Source organism: Paramormyrops kingsleyae, chromosome 19, assembly GCF_048594095.1.
Source record: "Paramormyrops kingsleyae isolate MSU_618 chromosome 19, PKINGS_0.4, whole genome shotgun sequence".
In the NCBI taxonomy this organism is placed as follows: Eukaryota; Metazoa; Chordata; class Actinopteri; order Osteoglossiformes; family Mormyridae; genus Paramormyrops; species Paramormyrops kingsleyae.
The window spans coordinates 16726029-16734721 of record NC_132815.1 but is presented as its reverse complement, the minus strand read 5'-3'; the positions used below and the strand labels follow the sequence as shown (position 1 = coordinate 16734721).

General features: G+C 41.1%; 1 long non-coding RNA gene across 1 annotated transcript; it reads left to right on the top strand.

Moving 5' to 3' along the window:
- The first annotated feature begins 656 nt into the window (after positions 1 to 656).
- On the top strand, positions 657 to 3900 carry LOC140581068 (uncharacterized). Its single transcript, XR_011984132.1, has 2 exons — positions 657 to 821; positions 1779 to 3900. It is a non-coding gene; the product is annotated as an uncharacterized lncRNA (long non-coding RNA).
- Positions 3901 to 8693: the final 4793 nt, after the last annotated feature.

Here is an 8693-nt window from a genome sequence, read left to right as displayed (position 1 = left end):
CCTTAGACGGGAAAAATATCTGCTTTGTTATCCAGATAAGTGCTTGTGCGCATTTTGGCCAGCAAATGAGTTTGCCATCAAAAACCATTTAAGAAGAAGCTGCATTTCCACGTCCATCCACGTAAACTGGATTCCGCAGATGTTTACAACGCAGTGATGATCTTTATACTGAACAGAGAGCCAAATTGCCAGTATCCCTCACACCTCAACAAGTGCAGGTAATAGAGATTTTAAGTGACCTTTGACCTCACTCCTACACGGCAGAAATTGACCTGATTGGAAATAACTTAACAAAAAAGGTCAAACTTTGGGTTTCTTTACTGCAAATGAACATTTACCAGAAACATAAAGTGGAATATAATTATCTACAAAACTAAAACGATTAGCCTATTTGGACCCTTCAATGACATGTAGTACATGTCAGTCAATTAAAGATAATAAATTTAGAACATTTCAGATTTGCTGATGTGGTACAAGGTCCTGAACATTTTCCCATTGTAAAGTGGCGTGTTTGGACTTTTTGTTATATCTGTAGTCCTGCTGAATCACTCTTTAATTATGATATCGGTGCATATGACAGGGTTATAATTCTCCGGGGCTGAAAGTCCTCGTGTCCCTGACGCGTGTTTGCTTTGCTTACCGTAACAATAAGCCGTCTGATCGCCGGATCGTGGGGGGCGAGCTTTCCCGACAGCACTGGCTAATTTGCAGGGAAGATCGCGCATGGCTCTCCAGAAAATCCCTGCTGTTAAAGGAGCCGGGATCCAAACCGTGCGGGGCGGACTAATGGAGCCCTGCTGGATTTGCAGCAGATATTATCGGTAAGGAGTGTATTTTTGTCCGAGGATGTGCTGCCAGCCCTTAATTGCTTTCCCTCTGTACGATCAGTGTAAACAGGGGCCGTAATGAGGACATGCCAGCGACGTCCTGCGACTCCTGCTATCCCTGTCAGTTTATCACTGCGATTATGTGGCTAAATGTGTCCGTGCCACTGACACAGACTGTGGACTACATCTGTATTTAGGTACCGGACTGGGTTTAAAAGAGCGAGAAAAAGACGTGAAGTCGAAGTTTTATTTGTTTTATTTATTTTAACACAGTTAAACTCAGCACAACACGTAGTGAAATGCATAAATGAAAGATTGTGATGACAGGAGAATAAGTTTAACGACACAAGACATTAAACAATAATTATAAATATCCATATTGTGCAATTGGCAGTATAGTGACAGGCGGTCGTGCAAAAAAGTCTAAAGAAAAAGTAAGTATTTGCACGTGTAAGCTGTACGTGTTTGTTGAGTAGGCTGCTGGAACGTTGGTTGCGCAAGTCACAGACACTCCGAATTAAGGATCCGAACTGAATCCTAATGGAAGCAGCACGTGGGCGCCAGCCAGCGTTTTGCGTGTCTGTCCTGTCAACAGCATGTTACATTTTATTGCTAAATACCGTTTTATATTAAATAACTGAGAATGGTTAATTAATGCAGCTAAAAAGGAATTAGTCAACATTCTGGGTTCATTTTTTTTTTTGTATGTGACAGAAATGAAATAGTATCAGGTGACATACATTACATCTACACATTAGACAAACATAATAACACACATAAGAATGTTTGTGTGTGTGTGTATATATATACTGTATATATATAGCCTATATATATATATATATATATAATGATAAACATGCATATACTTGCTGCGTTTAATTGCATATACCCTGTGTGCAAGAGACAAATAAAGCTGTTGACTTGGTTCTGTCCCTGCTCGGGATCAAATAGGCTAGGAAAATACCTGCCGCCCCCCCACGGATTCCAGCTGGTCACTGGAGGTGTTGTAGCCACTGGCAACACAGCATGCGGGCCAGCCTGGGTCTCCCCCTGGCCAAGGGGGGAGATGGGAGACGTGATCCTCAAGGTGCCCAGCGGTGGATACCCCCCCCCCCCCCATCTGTCTGATGGGGTCTTGGGGGAAATTAACTACAAATTGCCATATTGAACCAACGAGGAGACGGGGGCTCCTCAGCCAGGCTCCTCAGACGTCTTGACAACACCATCGGCTCGGAGGGCCAGGGAATGCGGCCTTCCTGATTTCACACAGGTTTAATTTCCACTTTAATTAACATGATAATGGCATTTTGTTCCGCCATTTTCCAGATCCCTTTCAGTTCACCTTTATGCATCGACATGCCAGCTACATCCTATTAATTATTCAATTTCTTCCACTCTCTTACTCTAGATGGTAATTTATTATGCATAGTTGCATATACAATATGCACACAAGCAGGACAGGGGAGTTCAACCAAATGAGAAAACATAACTTTATTACTTGTAATTAGAACATAAAATGGGGACAAGGCTTCTTAAAAAAAAAAGTCTTTGTTGTGTAGTTTCTGCTGTTAGTGTGGGCTTTTTAAATGAAATACTATGGTAAATTTTCCAAAAACCCCTGGGCTACCTTTAGAACAGTGCCATCCTCCAGATGTGCATTTTCTGACTACACATTTTTTTGCCTAGGTGGGTATAGCTGAGGGTGGCTTTGCTCTTTCTGGGGACCCCACTCAAAATGTCACTTTGGGGCCCCCTGTTCCCTCAGTATAGTGACTGTGTGCAACTGACAAGGCCCCCAACACCTCGGCGGTCCCACGCAAACACATGGTTTGAGCTGTGCTAATCACTGCTACTGAGCATAACCTGGGAGAGCTGGTTGAAGTTTCCGAAGTTTCTAGTGGTAGAAAAGGGAAATGAGTCTCTATCACGGGTTACGTGGGAAAGGCTTCCGGGGGAGTAACGGTGGCTGACACCTTGGTCTCTGTTTCGTCTTCTCTTTGCGGAGAAGTCTAAATACACACGGAAGCTCATCCCCCATCTGTGCTCAGAGAAGAGGGGATGTTTACCTGACAGCCTGAGATAACAGTTGCAAAGTTAACTTTAACATAGTTGTGCACATGCATAAAGACATGAGGTAGTGGGCTCTTAGTGCAAGCGTCACACATAGGACGAGTATTAAAAGAATGCAGGAGAATGGAATAAATAATAGCATTGAAAAGAAGTGCAACAGTTTCCAGGAGTTTGGAAGGGTGCAAAAGTCTTCATTCTACAGTGCTCATACTGAAATGGTACAAAAACACAAGTGTTCATGCTTTAATGTTACATACTGCAGTGCTCATACTGAAATGTTACATAAAGCAGTGTTCATACTTCAATGGTACATACTGCAGTGTTCATGCTGAAATGTTATATAAAACAGTGTTCATGATGAAATGTCACACAAAGCAGTGTTCATGCTGAAATGGCACATGCAACAGTGTTTCCTCCTTTTATCGGAAAAATAGCACATTATAAAATTATGATATAGATGCCATTAATGGCTCAAGACAACTTTATAAAGATAGAGTGAGAATAATGTCAGACTTTAAGTTGATTATAATTTTAGGAGTTTTACAGTTTTATATTTAAATATTAATATCTGTTAAAAACAAAAACTTTTTAGTGTGACAGCAAGTGGTCTCATCTGCTGCCTTTGTGTGTTTCAAAGTACTGTAAGCTATTTCAGAAATAACACATTTATTTTATTGCCAGTGATGTGTTTTTTTCAAACAAAGCCTGTGTATCTCATTCAAGGGTTGGAAGGCATCCATTTTTAAAATTTGTTTTCATCATTTAAACATTTGAAAAATGAAATGGACATAAACTGTTGTGGGCTGTTTTTGTGTCAAATGCTGGATTCCATTGTAATTTAAGATCCAATGTTTAAGTAGAAAACAAACCAGTTTCCTTATGTTTTCCCATTGATGGTAAGAAAATATTTTATCTTGCAACACCGTAGTATGATTTTTTTTCCTTATGCGGTTTTATAACTCTTTCAGGACAAAACATGCAGATTAAAAAGTGTGCGATGTAATTTGAGTCATTTGTTTTTATGACTTCTTGTGGCTGATTTAGTTTTGCTCAAATGCATAGAGAAATATGGAGTGAAAAATCAGAGATACCTGATCCAGCTGGTGAGCTAATCTCCGCTTAACGGGACAGTGCTGGCAGGTGAAAGAGTCAGCCGAGAGACCCGGCTCATATTTCACTACTCTGAGAATGCCTTCGGGCATCAGAAGGTAAATCAATTCAGCTCCCGTATCCAGCATCACCCGGAATATTATGAATGAATCCTTTTGAAAAGAGAGCTACATTAGACCCAAGCACTACAGTCATGTCTTTTTTTGTGAGCTTGGGCCTATGGGGCTGAAACTGAAACCTTGGGATGCTTACGCCCTTGGGGTAGCAGGGGGGTTGGGTGGGGGGGGGGGAGTTGAAGGTTGGAGAGCTGCCGTGGAAAGGGGCTGGATGCCCTCCAGAATCCCAAGGCTAACCAGGCATGAAATTCCTGCTGCGGTCAACAAAGAGCCCATGAAGAAGGAATTATGTGCAGCACCGGGGAAGGGCGTCTGACCGCAGGGGCCGGCAGACGAAGCCAAAGGCCGCGCGGCGATGTCATCAGCGGGGGGGCGTGGTCCGTCCGGGCTGGGATGGCTGGATGGTATGACCTTTTGGGGAACATGCTGATGGTCATGTCCTGCCTTAGAGAGCTCTCTGCCAACCGAAATGCTCCCCATGATGGGGGAGGTGGGGTACTGATGAATCTTTGCCAGGGTCTCGACCCAGTGCCAGACAGGAAGTGTGTCCATATGACCGAGCGGCTAATACAACTAGCTTTATTTCTGTGCTGTAGCCTTACAGATTGCCTACTGACAATTAGGGACCAAATTATGTTTGACCTATACTACACATCGAATCACAAACCACACAGCTGCTGATGTCCCTTATGATATCTTTGTTTAAACACAGTTTAATACATGTATTCCACACATCCTTTTATACATGTAATATAATTGCAGGGGTGTCTTACAGACATATGAATACTGAGACCTTTTGAGGTCTGCAAGCACTTGGCAAATGAACGCAATTACGCATATTGTCGGATGATATAACTATTATGATCTATATAGAATTACGTTATGAGATTTGTGTAGAGTGGCTTAGTCACAAGCAGAATAGAGGGAGACCTGAGTACTGAAAACAGGTCATAAGCAGAGATGTATAGACAGGAAATCCAGGTAGATTACATTAAGGCTCTGCCAGATGTTCTCTCCTTTGCCAGTGAGATGGACGTCATGGAACCAGGAGACTGCTGATAGTCTGAGCTTTCATCAGCTTCTTTTTAGATTACATTATTGTGGCACCTTCACTAACATATATAAAAAGAACGCCCAGCTCTCATCTGATTCCTTCCGTTGTCAAAAAGCAAATTCACACTCATCCTTCAAAATCCCGCTTGTGAGGTATTTTTGTTCCCCCAGCCCTGCGAGTGTAAGAATTTCCTCTGTATTCACGTCGTTCCACTGTGGTTTGTGTGCTCAGCCAGTGAAAAAAGAACAAATAAGCCCATACAATTCGATGCAATCTGATAGCGGCAGTCCTTCTGTATTCCTTGGTAGCTTTTGGCTCCCTGTGAAAGGAGACTTCCGGATTGTGCTCCTCTTGTTTGTCTGGTTTTTGCAGTATTGCTGTGCAGGTAATTCCCTACTTTGTTTCTATTATGTCGACAGCATCAGGAGAGCGGAAACATCCGGAATGTTAATGTGAAGAATGTTCAACCCTCCCCCCCCCCCCCCCATGTGACAGCCTAATTTGTTAAACTGCACTCTGTGCCTGCTTTTCTTAATGCGTTGCATGCTCCCAGAGAGATGACCACAGGCTAGCGTGGTCTCGCTGTTTGCTCTCCTTCGACGGCCGGGAGTAATGAGAGAGCAGTTCCGGAGAACCATGGGAAGGTCAAGCGAGGGCACGGTGCTCCCACGTAAACACAAGATGAGTCAGCCTTGCTCTGGAGCGTGCTCAAGCCTATTTACCCTCCACTCTCAATATACTGTTCTTGGTGAAGAGTAAATATATCCCAGGAATGGAGTGAACTCCCAAAGGAGGGGCTGTGGGTGGGCCAGTGATGTAGGAAAGTGGCCTTTTAACCTTGAGGTGGCCCCCACTACCTCATAGATTCATACTTTGGATAGTTAACTCTACGACTGGCTGATCTGACTTTTAGTACTTTTTCTGAAGGGCACTTAACATATACTGTACTGACAGTTTCAATTTTGCCACCTTTAAACCCAGATCATTTGACCCACCCCCCCCCCCCCCACACACACACACACACACACACACAAGTTTGTAATTATATCTTTGCGGAGACTCTCCATTCATTTCTATGGGGAAAACCCTAATCCCAGCATGTTGACCTTGACCCTAACCCAATCCTAACCTTAACCATATGCAACCAAACAAAATATGAGACTTTTGGGATGTTTCGTTTTTTGATTGCATTCATAGATCTTTGTGGGTACCTGAAAAATTGTCCCCGCTATGTCAAAATAATAGGTTTTTATTACATTGTGGAGGATATTTGGTCTCCACAATGCACAATGTAATATAAACATAACCCACACACACACACACACACACACACACACACGGGCATGTCTGAATGTTTAAATTAGCTTCACTTCATCTTACAAATGCTACAATTTATTATATATATCATTATATTCTTATATGTTTATTCATTTGTTATTTATGTATATTGCATGTAGTATCATATAAGACACATAATAAACATGTTAATGAATATTATTCCAAAGTACAGTTCTGTCAATATAGGATTAAATGCAGCATGCCTTGCTAACGGTAGCTCGCTGTGTATGTTAACCCTAAAGCCTGTAATAATGTTTCCTTTTTTTCTAACTTCCCCTGAAACATGAAATGTACTCCCTGGACCCACTGCAAATATCATTTTGATCCAGTTAAAAAGAAAACCACAGGAAGCAATTCCCTGCCCAAGATTATGTTACGCTGATTATTATTTTTGCAGACATTTTTATCTGACTGCTAAGTTTTTGAGAATCATTTGAAAAAAGGTCAGTGTTCCATTAATTTTCGATTCAATTTTATACCATTATTATTAATAAAAGGTATCATTAAATAGTATATTCATTCCCACCCCAATTCCTAAATTCATGCGTGCTACAGAAAATCAGGATATTCGATCCACGCATTTCAATGTAAATTTACAGGAAAGGATTGTGTACTTGCAGAAATCATTACGTCTAATGGATTTCCTAGGTCAACTGGAGCGTTTTGGTTGTATCGTGGCTATTGAGAAACACCCGCTCACTGCGGTCACCTAGAAAACTGTGTAAGCAGACTTTAAAGACAACAGTGATCTTTTTCGGTTAGTTCACGGTGTGGACATGATTCTTCGGGATATCCAGTTTCGTTCTATATACATTGCATGGTTTAATTTACTGAATAAATCATTTTTAACTAGACTTAAAAAATGTTTTGAAAATACAGATGTTACAGTCAACGTGTCAAAACAAGCATTTATACAATACTGCCCTCCGGTGGACATACTGTAGGTTAACATAACATTAATGGATTTTACCCCCCCTCGGAATTAAAACAAAGCTTGGGAAAATAATTACTTATTTATATTTATTTAACATAACATTACATTACAAATTATTTAAAATATGCATATATGCATACCACACTTTCTTCTCACTACTGAGCTGTACCTGCATTTTAAAATGAGTCGTATTCACAAAGTACTGTAGAGTACAATATCCATTGTATATTATACTGTTGAGTAATTACATAGTACTGTAGAGTGCTCACATGATTTGGTGAAATACTCATAAAAGTGTCTGATACTACAGCATTGAGGTCATATTATTGAAAACTGTATAAATGTGAGTACATACAGTACAGCATGTAATTTAAATAACATTGTTACACTAATGACATGGTTTACACAGTGAATTTACACAGTCATGTACAGTACCCACCGAATGGAGAACTATACTCCTGCACAGCAGTACTCATATAATGATCATGCAATGGTGGCATCAGTCATACTCATTCATGACAGTTACAATCGTACTTAAATTATGAACTAATCGGAATTAACATTTTTCCACTACATAAGACTTTCTTATTACAGTTTTTCTCAGTTGCTTTGGTACATTTCTCAGATCAGAAATGAAATTCTCATAACTACTTGTACAACCTCCACCTCATCGTGTTACTTGTGCACATCGTAAATGCGAAGTGTCATTCATTTGGTCAAATTGCAAATGCTTTGGCACAGTCATGCAAATGATTATGTACAATCATCTGCTGATTCCTACATTATCAGTCGTTTATGTCATGTTGGTCAAAAGCCTAACCCCCAAAACATCGATCTAGGCATTAGTTCATTGCATAAGTCATCACATGCAAAATGGTTGAACCAGTTGTGTGTGTGCGTGCGTGTGTGCGTGTGTGTGCGTGCGTGTGTGTGTGTGTGTGTGTGTGTGTGTGTGTGTGTGTGTATATATATATATATATATATATATATATATATATATATATATATATATATATATATATAAAAAATATAGGGGCGGCATGGTGGTGCAGTGGTTAGCACTGTTGTCTCACACCTCTGGGACCTGGGTGAGTGAATGGTGTGTGAGTGTGCCCTGTGATGGGCTGGCCCCCTGTCCAGGGTTGTTCCCTGCCTCGTGCCCATTGCTTCCGGGATAGACTCCGGACCCCCCACGACCCAGTAGGATAAGCGGGTTGGAAAATGGATGGATGGATATATAATAC